The 13,133-nt window shown below is 45.8% G+C and overlaps 1 protein-coding gene across 1 annotated transcript in view; it reads left to right on the top strand.

Annotated features, from left to right (window-relative positions):
* TSPAN32 (tetraspanin 32) overlaps positions 1-13,133 on the top strand; it is a 128,258-nt gene that overhangs the window by 88,102 nt on the left and 27,023 nt on the right. The gene's annotated exons all lie outside the window — the stretch shown is intronic.

The following is a 13,133-nucleotide window of genomic DNA, read 5'->3' as shown; positions in this document are numbered from 1 at the left end:
TATTCACATTTATTGGACCCCCAAGGCCACAGACTGGATCACTGCTGCCGTAACCACCCCTTTAAAACCGTCAGACCCGGCCCGAGTACCCCATGGCCCTAGCGGGCGCTCCACTTGGAAATACTAATAGATCACAGACTGCACATGAGTCAACAGTGTTATGCAGCAGCAAAGTAGGCAAACATAGTTCTGGGATGTATTAAGAGATGCATAGAGTCTATATCGCATGACGTAATTATCCCCTTCTACTCCTCGTTGGTCAGACCTCATCTAGAATACTGTGTCCAGTTCTGAGCACCACATTTTCAAAAAGACATAGAAAAACTGGAGCAAGTTCAGAGACGATCTACCAGGATGGTAAGCGGACTGCAAAGTACTGTATGTCCTACAAGGAACGGTTAAAGGAGCTGGGAATTTTTAGCTTGCAAAAAAGAAGGCTAAGAGGAGACTTAATATCTACAAATATCTGAAGGGATGTCACAGTGTAGAGGGATTGTCCTTATTCTCATATGCATATGGAAACACGAGAAGCAATGGAATGAAACTGAAAGGGAGAAGATACAGATTTAATATTATAAAAAATCTTTTTGAGTCTATGGGTAATCTAGTCGTAGTTAAATATGGCTGTTAGAAACAAGATGATATATGTCTCACCTTGTATGAACATACAAAATGTGCACCGCACCATCAGATAAGAACACTTTTATTGTGCAACCACTTTGGTGAACATTTATCACTGCATCTGCAAAAACATTTTGCCACAAATTACCATTTTTCACTGTTTTTGCTATGAATTTCCCAAATAATATTGGGAATTAAATGTATCTAGCAAAATGGTGCTGGTCAGATATTGCTGGATTCCAGGGACCTAAAAGAGGTTAAAAGAAAGATATACTATTATACTCACCATTCGTTCGTCCTTCTCATAACTGTCCTACGGTTGCCTCTGCCCCCTAGTCCCCCAATTGCTCCTCTTCTCTTTCTTCTGATTCTGGATGTTCCAGCGCTGTAGCTGAATAGGTCTCTCTCTGGCACATAGGTCACGGTATAATTGACTTTAATGATGTGCTTTGCTTCCTACATGGTTACATGGGTATGACACACATCAATGACACCAATGACGTGAGTCATGCCCCATGTAACCACGTAAGTCTTAGTCAGTGGCTGCACCAAAGACCTCGAATGTGAAAAAGACCAAAGAGGAGCAATCAAAGTATTAGAGGACCAAGTGGGAAGTGACAACAGAGAGAGAGGAATGGGGAGGGCGAGGAGAGGTGAGTGTAATATTTGTTTTTTCTGCCATAAAATAATGTGCAACCTGTGACACATCTCATACTCTTTCCTAACTTTTAGAAATGTACCAACTAATTTGCATAAAAAACAATTTGCACAAGAAAATATTTGCATTGACATGTAATATTTGAAACATTGATTCAAGGCTATTAAACCCAACACTAGGAAGTCTATTATCAGGAATAAAAAGTTGTGGTTACTAGTGATGAGCGAATATACTCGTTACTCGAGATTTCCCAAGCACGCTCGGGTGTCCTCCGAGTATTTTTTTAGTGCTCAGAAATTTAGTTTTTATTGCCTCAGCTGATTGATTTACATCTGTTAGCCAGCATAAGTACATGTGGGGATTCCCTAGCAACCAGGCAACCCCCACATGTACTTATGCTGGCTAACAGATGTAAATCATTCATCTGCAGCGATGAAAACTAAATCTCCGAGCACTAAAAAATACTCGGAGGACACCCGAGCGGAAATCTCGAGTAACGAGTATATTCGCTCATCACTAGTGGTTACCCATTTAAAGATTTGGGACAAATTACGCCATTTTTGAAAAATATGGGTTATTGTATCTTGATTTCAAAACCAGAATTGGACACAAATGTCTCAGGTCCTTCTTTATCTCTTGAATAAAGGATGGTAATTGCTGGTTCTCCAAATCTCTGGGACCTCACTTCAGTATTTAGTCTTTCATGAATAAATGAGTGTTCTCTGAAAACCACAGCTTATGTTGTATCTCATTGTTCATATAGATACAGCATTATTAGAATACATTTCTTCTGACGTTAACAAAAATGAGAATGGCTGAAATATTTCTCAAGTTACGTGTTCTATGCATTTTGTGACAAGAACAATTAAGGCATACCTATCATTTCAGGCATCTTCTCAGAATAGACTGTTGTATGTTTCTACGTACATGCGGAACAATACTGTTTCTGACCATTACATGACCTGTTTCCTGCATTTTTCACTACTTTGACCCTCTTAACTCTCTCCAATTCTCAGTTTACTCTGAGCTGGTGGGTAGAGCCCATCTGCTATGATGTCTCCTATGCACAGCATATATATGTTACTGTAAAAGTCAGAAGGACGGTAAAACCTAGGATTAACCGGTCAATCTGGACAGTCACCGAGGCCGTAGGTAAAAGCTCAAAATGAAAAGTAAAATTGGACTTTTACCGGTGAAGTCTTGGTAAATGTTAACATTTCTCAACAGTCAGGTAAAAGTCAGATGTATTCCATATAAACGAACGATTTTGGACTTTTACCTGGGCGATTTGGTAAATCTTTACATTTACCAGCATGTGTTGGTAAAAGTAACTTTGAGTCACAGAATTCTGACTCTGACCAGCAGATGATGGTGCTGTATCTGCCTAGTCAGACACCTTTCCCACTTTGTCCTCCATTTCCTCGCCCGCGGTGGCTTACACTTTTTATTACACCCTTCTCAGCTACATTTACCAAGAAGCCGTGGTAAATGTGCACATTTACCAACTGCGCTTGGTTAAAGTCAGATATTCCATCTTCACACCAGATATTTCTGACTTTTACCAACGCTGTTGAGAAATGTTAACATTTACCAAGACTTCACCTGTAAAAGTCCAATTTTACTTTTCATTTTGAGCTTTTACCGATGGCCTCGGTGAATGTCCAGATTGACCGGTAAATCCTAGGTTTTACCTTCCTTCTGACTTTTACAGTAACATATACAAAGATGGATTATTATTATTATTATTTATTATTATAGCACCATTTATTCCATGGCGCTTTATATGTGAGGAGGGTATACATAATAAAAACAAGTACAATAATCTTAATCAATACAAGTCAGGAATGGTACATGAGGAGAGAGGACCCTGCCCGCGAGGGCTCACAGTCTACAAGGGATGGGCGAGGATACAGTAGGTGAGGGTAGAGCGGGTCGTGCAGCGGCTTCGTCAATCGGTGGTTACTGCAGGTTGTAAGATTCCGACTCATCTTTCGCTCTACCTGACAGACAATAGCAGCAGCATGTAAGATAGTGCAGCGCACCAGAGTCCTGGTCATTGCAGTAATGTCGCTCTTCCACCAGGGGGAGTGATATTACGTCTGATAGTACTAAAGGAGTTCACCTGACCAGGTATCACAAGTCACACACTACACTTCACACTCCAGTCCACCAGGGGGAGCCTTGCTTCTATCTATTAGGGCACTCCTCACACACGGGTAAAACTGGTGGGTTGGATAGAAAGTGAGAGAGAAGCTGCCTGGGTTTGACCCATAGAGGACCTGTCAGGCAGACAGGGGGAAGGAGGAACATCGGAGCTGCAGACAGAGGGTCCCTGTCAGGGGTGGGATCCTGACAGAGGCCAAGCAAGAGATAGAACGTTACGGAGCTGCACCTGCCCCTACGTGCGGCAGCATCCTAAGAAAGGACAAGAAAGGCATTGTATTGTGGAGAGTGAGAAACGAGGTCACAGCACAAGGAGATAATACCGGGAGGAGTTCTGCCCCAAGATTGGCAGCCTCCTTCTGAGGCGCGTAGCCGGTGGCCGGAACACCGAAGGAGTAATAGACTCTACGCATTACTTCAGAGACTGGCAGGACAGTCAATTCCAAGTTGGCTGCCCGACCTTAATACCTAAGAAGACACGGTGGCAAATTGTGGGGGTGGGGGCGTCTCTAGGGTCCCTACAAACAAGCCCCAGGCTATCCCAGTCATACGGGTTGTCCTATCCATACCATCTGGGAGAGAGAGAGAGAGAACATCAGAAACATCTACGAGAGTTGTGAGGACTATCCCGTGGTGCTCAGCAGGGAAGTACTACAACACACAGGCGCTAGTAGGAAGGCTACTGATTTCCACCTGGATAAGGGAACTCTGGATGTGCCTTCAGACCGGCCGGATTCCACCTGCCCTGTGACCAGTGATCTGGACTGTGGATGCTGAAGCCTTCAGTAAAAGGTAAAGAGACTGCAACCTTGTTTCCTCCTTATTCACCGCGTCTTATACTATCACCATTTACACTTCTGGGAAGCCCTGGGGGTACACTTCACCTGTGGGAAGGTATACCATCTAGCTGCCATACCATCACCCTAGCGGACTCCTCAGCAGCGTCGGTCACCCTGACCGAATACCACAGGTGGCGTCACGAACACCGTACAAACTACCCCTTTTAATTGGACGCCCCTCAAAGGGCCACGGACCGGGTCGGGCCACCGTGACATCCCCAGAACTGAGAAGGACCCGGTACCGGGTACCCCATTGCCCTGACGAGGGGGCGCTCCAATATTATAGAGCAATACTGAGCTTTGTGGCTGTGAATCCAGCACTTTAGTCATCTAAAACAGTTGCTTGAAGCTGCAGCTTGCACCTATCTGCTCCTCACTCTGGCCTTTTCCTCTCTATAGAGTATATGGCTATGTGCACACATTGAGTAAATGGATGCAGAAATTTCGCTCATCACTACTTGGGATTTCTTCCTTTGAAAAAAGAAGCACAGCAAATTGTTTTTTGCAGATTGGCGAGGTCCTGGGCTTTCTGACCTGCCTCTGACCATACGTAAATGATCTGTCTCTTCACGTCTTCCTTTCCGCCTGCTTCCTCTTCCTTTTGCCTTCTTGCTGGCACTGCCCTGACTCCTCTTAGTGTATATTTTGCAGCAGTTGATAGTAAATTGTGTTTCTTTTCCCTTTGAATGTTTCATGTTGTAAAGGTGGAGAACGGGTTTTATTTCAGAAAGTTCCTTTGTGCAGGCAAATAACTGCTGTTTGTTATTACTTGCGTAGATCCTGTATACTTAGCAGTTTCCTGAAATGTGCCCCGACTTTCGTGTATTCTGTTCTGGAAATCCAGCACAGTTAAAAGCACAAAGAAAGTACTGGGAGATGGAAGGAGGATCTCAGTCATCACAATAGAAAGGATTTATATCCATTTACCATAATACTGGCATTATGAAATATTTGAAATGATCAAATAAACAAATATAGTTTAATAAAACATAAAGTGTAATTGTGTTTTCAGGAGAACTTGCAGCAGAGTGTCTGTGTCGGCCTCTAGCTCCTCTCTCCTCTGCTCCTTTCCAAAGAATCTTATAGGCACTAGTGATGAGCGAATATACTCATTGCTCGGGTTTTCCCGAGCACGCTCTCGTGGTCTCCAAGTATTTGTTAGTTTCGGAGATTTAGTTTCCATCGCCTCAGCTGAATGATTTACAGCTATTAGCCAGCTTGATGGTGCGGCCCCCAAAAGCAGGGCAGCGGGGTACTCGGTACCGGGTCCCTCGATCTCGGTTCTGGGGGTGTCACGGTGGCCTGACCCGGTCCGTGGCCCTGCTAAGGGGCGCCCAATTAAAGGTGTAGGTGAGAGTTTGTCAAGTGTTCGTGACGCCACCTGTGGTGTTCGGTCAGGGTGACCGACGCTGCTAGGGGTCCGGTGGGGTGATGGAATGGCAGCTAGATGGTGTAACTTCCCACAGGTGAAGTATGTCCTCAGGGCTTCCCTTGATGAGTGGTTGGTGATGGCGTAAGTCGCAGTAAATGACGAGGACACAGGGTTGCAGTCTCTTTACCTTTTTACTGAAGGCTTCGGCATCCACAATCCACAGCACTGCTAACAGGGCTGGCTGAGACCGGCCGGTCCGAAGGCACATACAGAGTTCCCTTTGCAGGTGGAAATCAGTAGCCTTCCTACTAGCGCCTGTGTGCTGTAGTACCTCCCTTCTGAGCACCACGGGATAGTCCTCACAACTGTCGCGTATGTTTCTGTTCTCTCTCTCCGTCCCCCAGATGGTATGGATAGGACGCACCCGTATGACGGGGTAGGCCTGGAGTTATTTTATAGGGACCCTAGAGACGCCCCTCTCCCACAATTGCCTCCGTTGTCTTCATTAGGTGTAAAGGTGAGACAGTAGAGTTAACTGCCCTGCCGTAGTTCAAAGTAATGCGTAGAGCCTATTACTCCCTCGGCGTTCCGGCCGCCGGCTACGCGCCTCAGAAGGATGTTGCCGATCTTGGGGCACGACTCCTCCTGGTTCTATCTCCTTTGTGCTGTGATCTCGTTTCTCACTTCTTCACAATATACTTCGCTTCGTGTCCTTTCTTAGGATGCCGCCGCAATGAGGTGCAGGCACGGCTCCGTAACGATCTGTCTCGTGCTAGGCCACTGTCAGGATCCCACCCCTGACAGGGACCTCCCTGAGTCTTCCCAAGCAACGCTCTCCTCTCACTAGATGTTACCTGGGCAAAACCCAGTCAGCTTCTCCCTAATTTCCTATCCGACTCCCAGTTTTACCAGAGTGTGAGGAGTAGCCTAATACATAGAACCCTTTGCTCCCCCTAGTGGCCGGAGTGTGAAGTGTAATGTATGACTGTGATGGTGAACTCCTTTAGTGCCATCAGACGTACCATCACTCCCCCTTGTGGAAGAGCGACAATACTGCATCGACCAGGACTCTGGGGCGCTGCAATTACATGTGGGGATTCCCTAGCAACCAGGCAACCCCCACATGTACTCAGGCTGGCTAATAGCTGTAAATCATTCAGCTGAGGCGATGAAAACTAAATCTCCGAGAACTAAAAAATACTCTGTCACCCGAGTGTGCTCGGGAAAACCCAAGCAACGGGTATACTCGCTCATCACTAATAGGCACCAATTGTCATCTCCTATCTCAGCAATTGGAAAATCTACACTTGCTAAATAAAGATTATACAGATTTCACTTGTGAATTGACAGTGAAAGGTCAGTCCGAGAAGAGAAAAAAGCCGATTTCTCTGAAAAGATGTATTACAAAGTTGCTTATTTTCATGTATACCATAAATTTAGTAAAAAAAATAAAGAAAGGCTATTCTTTAAATATAAAAGAAAAAAGGCAGTGCAAAAGTAAAGGTTAGCATGCAGTATGTTATTATGTATGATACAATATGCTGTCATTAATTTACATTGCAGATAATTCTCATAATTGTTTGTCTTTCCTTAGTTGTGTGGGAGGTTTGGTAAAAATGCCATATTTTTATGATATTCTGTGCTGGGAACAAGAGATGGATTATCAGAATTTCTGAAATATTGAATGTTGGCTTCTAGAAATTTTACTTGCATTCCTTATTATTATTACCTTCTATTACCAGCTATGCTGTGTGACCCCATTATTGCCCATGCAATAACTTCTTGTAGTGGCTCACTTATATGCCACACACCTCTGCACTGCTCATTTATAGTACTCTAGTCATCCCATGGATGGTCCCAGAATGGACTCACAATGGAAGAGTTAATATATCCTCTTCCCTCATTTGAGGTGCACTCCATCCGCATCTATTCCCCCTCCAACCTCCAGCTGGCTGTCATCTACCGCCCCCCAGAAATAGCCATCTCCACCTTTCTCGACCACTTCACCACATGGCTACTTCATTTCCTCTCTGTTGACATCCCCACTATCATCATGGGTGATTTCAACATCCCGATTGACACTTCCACCTCAGCTGCCTCTAAACTTTTATCACTGACTGCCTCCTTTGGCCTCACTCAATGGTCCTCTGAGGCCACTCACAAAGATGGCCACACGCTGGACCTCGTCTTCACCCGCCTCTGCTCCCTTACTAATCTCACTAACTCACCCCTCCCCCTGTCTGACCACAACCTACTGACATTCTCTTCCCTCTTCTCTCCTAGTGTGCAACCCCCACTCCACGAACTCCCTCGCAGAAATCTCAAACATCTCAACTTACAATCACTCTCTGAGTCCCTTCTCCCTCTTACCGACATAGCCTCCCTTCATGACACAAATGCTGCTGCTGCTTTTTATAATGCCACAATAACAGCAACACTCAATTCGGCCGCCCCGCTCATGCATAGCAAAACTCGTACAGTCAACAGGCAGCCCTGGCTGACCAGCCTGACTAAAGAACTGAGACGGGCTTCCAGGATCGCTGAGCGAAGATGGAAGCGATCCCGCTCTGCTGACCACTTCACCGCATACAAGCAGTCCCTCGCTTGCTTCAAGTCCGCGCTCACTGCCGCAAAACAAACTTACTTCTCATCTCTCATATCCTCCCTGTCTCACAACCCTAAACAGCTTTTCAACACTTTCAATTCTCTACTCCGTCCCCCTGCACCCCCTCCCTCCCCTCTCATTTCTGCTGAAGACTTTGCCTCTTTCTTTAAACGGAAGATCGATACGATCAGAGAAAGCTTTGGCCCACAGCGCCCACTGCCCCTCTTAGCTGCTCACCCCTGCTCCTCCAAAACCAGCTTCTCCACCATGACAGAAGATCAGCTCTCCACCCTCCTGTCGAGATCACACCTCACCACCTGCACGCTCGACCCGCTCCCATCTCACCTCATCCCTAACCTTTCCACGGTCTTCATCCCAACCCTGACGCACCTCTTCAACCTCTCACTCACAACAGGTGTCTTCCCCTCATCCTTCAAACATGCCAAGATCACACCCATCCTCAAAAAGCCCTCCCTCGACCCATCCTCTGTGTCTAGCTATCGCCCGATATCTCTTCTTCCTTATGCCTCCAAATTGCTGGAGCAACACATCCATCTTGAACTGTCCTCTCACCTCTCCTCCTGCTCCCTCTTTGATCGATTACAATCTGGCTTCCGTTCCCATCACTCAACTGAAACTGCCCTAACTAAAGTCACCAATGACCTACTAACTGCCAGGAACAAGCGACACTACTCTGTCCTCCTTCTCCTGGACCTGTCTTCTGCCTTTGACACTGTGGACCACTCCCTTCTGCTACAAATCCTCTCATCTCTTGGCATCACAGACTTGGCCCTTTCCTGGATCTCATCATATCTGACAGATCGGACATTCAGTGTCTCCCTCCGCCACACCACCTCCTCACCTCGCCCCTTGTCAGTCGGTGTTCCTCAAGGCTCTGTTCTAGGACCCCTACTCTTCTCCATCTACCGGACCTGACCTCACCTCCTTACTTACCAAAATCCCGCACTGTCTGTCTGCTATTTCAGCCTTCTTTTCTGCTCGCTTTCTACAACTGAACATGGACAAAACAGAATTCATCATCTTTTCCCCATCTCACTCTACCCCTCCACCAGACCTATCCATCAATGTCAATGGCTGCTCACTTTCCCCAGTCCCACACGCCCGGTGCCTCGGGGTGATCCTCGACTCTGCCCTCTCTTTCAAGCCACATATCCAAGCCCTTGCCTCCTCCTGCCGCCTCAAATTAAAAAACATTTCCCGGATCCGCGCATTCCTTGACCGTGACACCACAAAAACACTAGTGCATGCCCTTATCATCTCCCGCCTCGACTACTGCAACCTCCTACTCTCTGGACTCCCCTCTAGCACTCTGGCACCACTCCAATCCATCCTACACTCTGCTGCTCGACTAATCTACCTGTCTCCCCGCTATTCCCCAGCTTCTCCCCTATGCCAAGCCCTTCACTGGCTTCCTATTGCCCAGAGACTCCAGTTCAAAACCCTCACAATGACCTACAAAGCCATCCACAACCTATCTCCTCCATACATCTGTGACATGATCTCCCGGTACCTACCAACACGCAACCTCCGATCCTCTCAAGACCTCCTTCTCTACTCCCCTCTCATCTCTTCTTCCCACAACCGCATCCAAGACTTCTCCCGTGCTTCCCCCATACTCTGGAACTCTCTACCCCAGCACATCAGACTCTCGCCTACCATAGAAACTTTCAAAAAGAACCTGAAGACTCACCTCTTCCGACAAGCCTACAGCCTGCAGTGATCCTGAACCTACTGAACCGCCGCACAACCAGCTCTGCCCTCTCCTAGTGTATCATCACCCATCCCCTGCAGATTGTGAGCCCTCGCGGGCAGGGTCCTCCCTCCTTATGTACCCGTGTGCCTTGTTTTTTTTTTGCTCATGTCTAATGTATTTGTCTATATTTGCCCCGTATTTCACATGTAAAGCGCCATGGAATAAATGGCGCTATAAAAATGAATAATAATAATAATAATAATAATATCCCCAGCAAAAAAAAAAAGTCATCAGTTTTTCATAGTCCAATTTACATTTTATTCCACAACTTAACACTTTTCTATAGATAGAGCAAATAGTACTTCAGTTTAGGCATAAGATCAACCATGTTTGTGTGAGAGGGGCCAGGGCTGTAGTCGTGGCTATCAATGGTGGCTGCTTCAGCGCACCCTGGCCCTCCCTCACATGCATACAATGTCCCAGGGGTAGCATACCTTTTTGTCCACTTTCCTGTCTATCTGGGTCATCTCTGTTTTGCTGGAGGTTTCTTTCTTGAGAATCCATATAAAGAGAGACAGAGTCAAGTTCCAACTTAAAACAAACTATTTAACGTAGTTCCTTTCTCAGCTCGTCCAGTTCACATTTAGGTACAGCATATAAAACTTCACAAGACACAACATTTTCTGCCCCTATGCTGTCCCTTTCTTCTTTAGGAATACCACCGGGTCGTACCATTGTTCCCGGTACCGCAGAACTTGGTCTGACCAGTCTGACTAACTGTAGGAGTTCCCAGTCCATTTCGCACCAGAAACGCAGGCGTCTTCCTAAGTATCTGACCACCATCATGACAAAGCTGCCCTGTATTCCATAATATATATACAGTACATTATACAGCATCACAATAACAGGCATATACAATGTAACAGCATTACCCATCACGTCCATCAGCTTGTCAGGGACGTAAAAACACGGGCCAGGGAAAGTGGGCACAGCTAGTCGTTGTGCACCCTTTACATCTGCACTAAACATGCAAGAGCTCCATGGTTCAATTTCAGCGACTCTAACCAATACGAGTAACACCTGCATTATGAAGTCAGCTGCCGGCTATAGAGGAGGAAGCCGCATGACTGGAGCAGGGGAATGTGAGTAGAATTGTTTATTTTTTTCTATGCATTAAAGAACCATGGCAGAACACAGGACATATATACCAGCATGGGGGATGTATATACCAGTATGGCCGACATATATATACCAGGATGAGGATCATATACACCAGGATGGAGGACATATATATATACTGTATATATATATATATATATATATATATATATATATAGACTAGGATGAAGGACAAATATACCAGGAAGGAGCTCAAGTTGGGGGACATTACTACATAATGTGGGAGGGGGGACAAATTTTATGCCCTTATAAGATTTAGGACATAACAAGGGCCCATACATCTGAGCAACATGCAGAAAGGGCAGGTCCAAATTTAGCACCAGAGCGCATAAGACTCTACTTACACCATTGCCTCACACTATATACTGCCTAATAGTCTGCCCTCACAATATATACTGCCCATATGCTGTGCCCTCACACTATATACTGCCCTTCCCTATTGTGTGCCCTCACATTGGTATACTGCCTCCCAAGCTGTGCCCTCACACTATATTTTGTCCTCCATACCATGCCTTCACAGTGTATACTGCCCTCATACTGTGCCCTCACACTATATGTTATTGTCATGGTTAGATTTGGGGATTCGATCCAGTGACCTGTTGCTTCATAATTGGTTCTTCTGTTGAGATAGTTATCTTTTCCTTCCCTGATTGTTTTTATTGTCTTTACTCTACCTTCTGGATTTGCTCCTTTCCAGGTGTCTTCCATTTTTCCATTTTGGTTTGGCTTATCATGTTCTGGGTGGGGCTTATATATTATCCCTTCACTGCACTTCCTTGCTGGCTATACTTCAAGGTAGAATTGTCTGTGCTAAGACGTTCCAGCGCTTTAGCTAGGGGATGTTCCCTGCTAGATTTAAACCGCTTATATTCTTGTTGTGTGTCTGTTTGTCTACCTTCCCAGCATCTTTTCCTTTTAACACTGTTAGGTTTCTGGAAGGTAATTCTAGTTTCATTTATTTTGTGGCTCTCCTTACAATTCCCTTTCTCTTCTTTATGAACATGCTTCCTCTCCCTTTGTCCGCAGTGTGTTGCGGCCACTACTATGAATCCCTCAACAGACACGAGATACCCCTCGATGGCTTTTTAGGGAGTCATACCCGAGGTGGTGTTTTTAGTTGTGAGGCTAGGTGTGGTGAAATATGTGTGTACATATATATATATATATAGATATACACTCACCGGCCACTTTATTAGGTACACCTGTCCAACTTCTTGTTAACACTTAATTTCTAATCAGCCAATCACATGGCGGCAACTCAGTGCATTTAGGCATGTAGACATGGTCAAGACAATCTCCTGCAGTTCAAACCGAGCATCAGTATGGGGAAGAAAGGTGATTTGAGTGCCTTTGAACGTGGCATGGTTGTTGGTGCCAGAAGGGCTGGTCTGAGTATTTCAGAAACTGCTGATCTACTGGGATTTTCACGCACAACCATCTCTAGGGTTTACAGAGAATGGTCCGAAAAAGAAAAAAAATCCAGTGAGCGGCAGTTCTGTGGGCGGAAATGCCTTGTTGATGCCAGAGGTCAGAGGAGAATGGGCAGACTGGTTCGAGCTGATAGAAAGGCAACAGTGACTCAAATCGCCACCCGTTACAACCAAGGTAGGCCTAAGAGCATCTCTGAACGCACAGTGCGTCGAACTTTGAGGCAGATGGGCTACAGCAGCAGAAGACCACACCGGGTACCACTCCTTTCAGCTAAGAACAGGAAACTGAGGCTACAATTTGTACAAGCTCATCGAAATTGGACAGTAGAAGATTGGAAAAACGTTGCTTGGTCTGATGAGTCTCGATTTCTGCTGCGACATTCGGATGGTAGGGTCAGAATTTGGCGTAAACAACATGAAAGCATGGATCCATCCTGCCTTGTATGGAGCATCTTTGGGATGTGCAGCCGACAAATCTGCGGCAACTGTGTGATGCCATCATGTCAATATGGACCAAAATCTCTGAGGAATGCTTCCAGCACCTTGTTGAAT

The sequence above is a fragment of the Ranitomeya variabilis genome, chromosome 2 (assembly GCF_051348905.1).
Source record: "Ranitomeya variabilis isolate aRanVar5 chromosome 2, aRanVar5.hap1, whole genome shotgun sequence".
NCBI classification, from domain to species: domain Eukaryota; kingdom Metazoa; phylum Chordata; class Amphibia; order Anura; family Dendrobatidae; genus Ranitomeya; species Ranitomeya variabilis.
The sequence above is the reverse complement of the archived record's forward strand: the minus strand, read 5'-3'. Positions and strand labels throughout refer to the sequence as shown.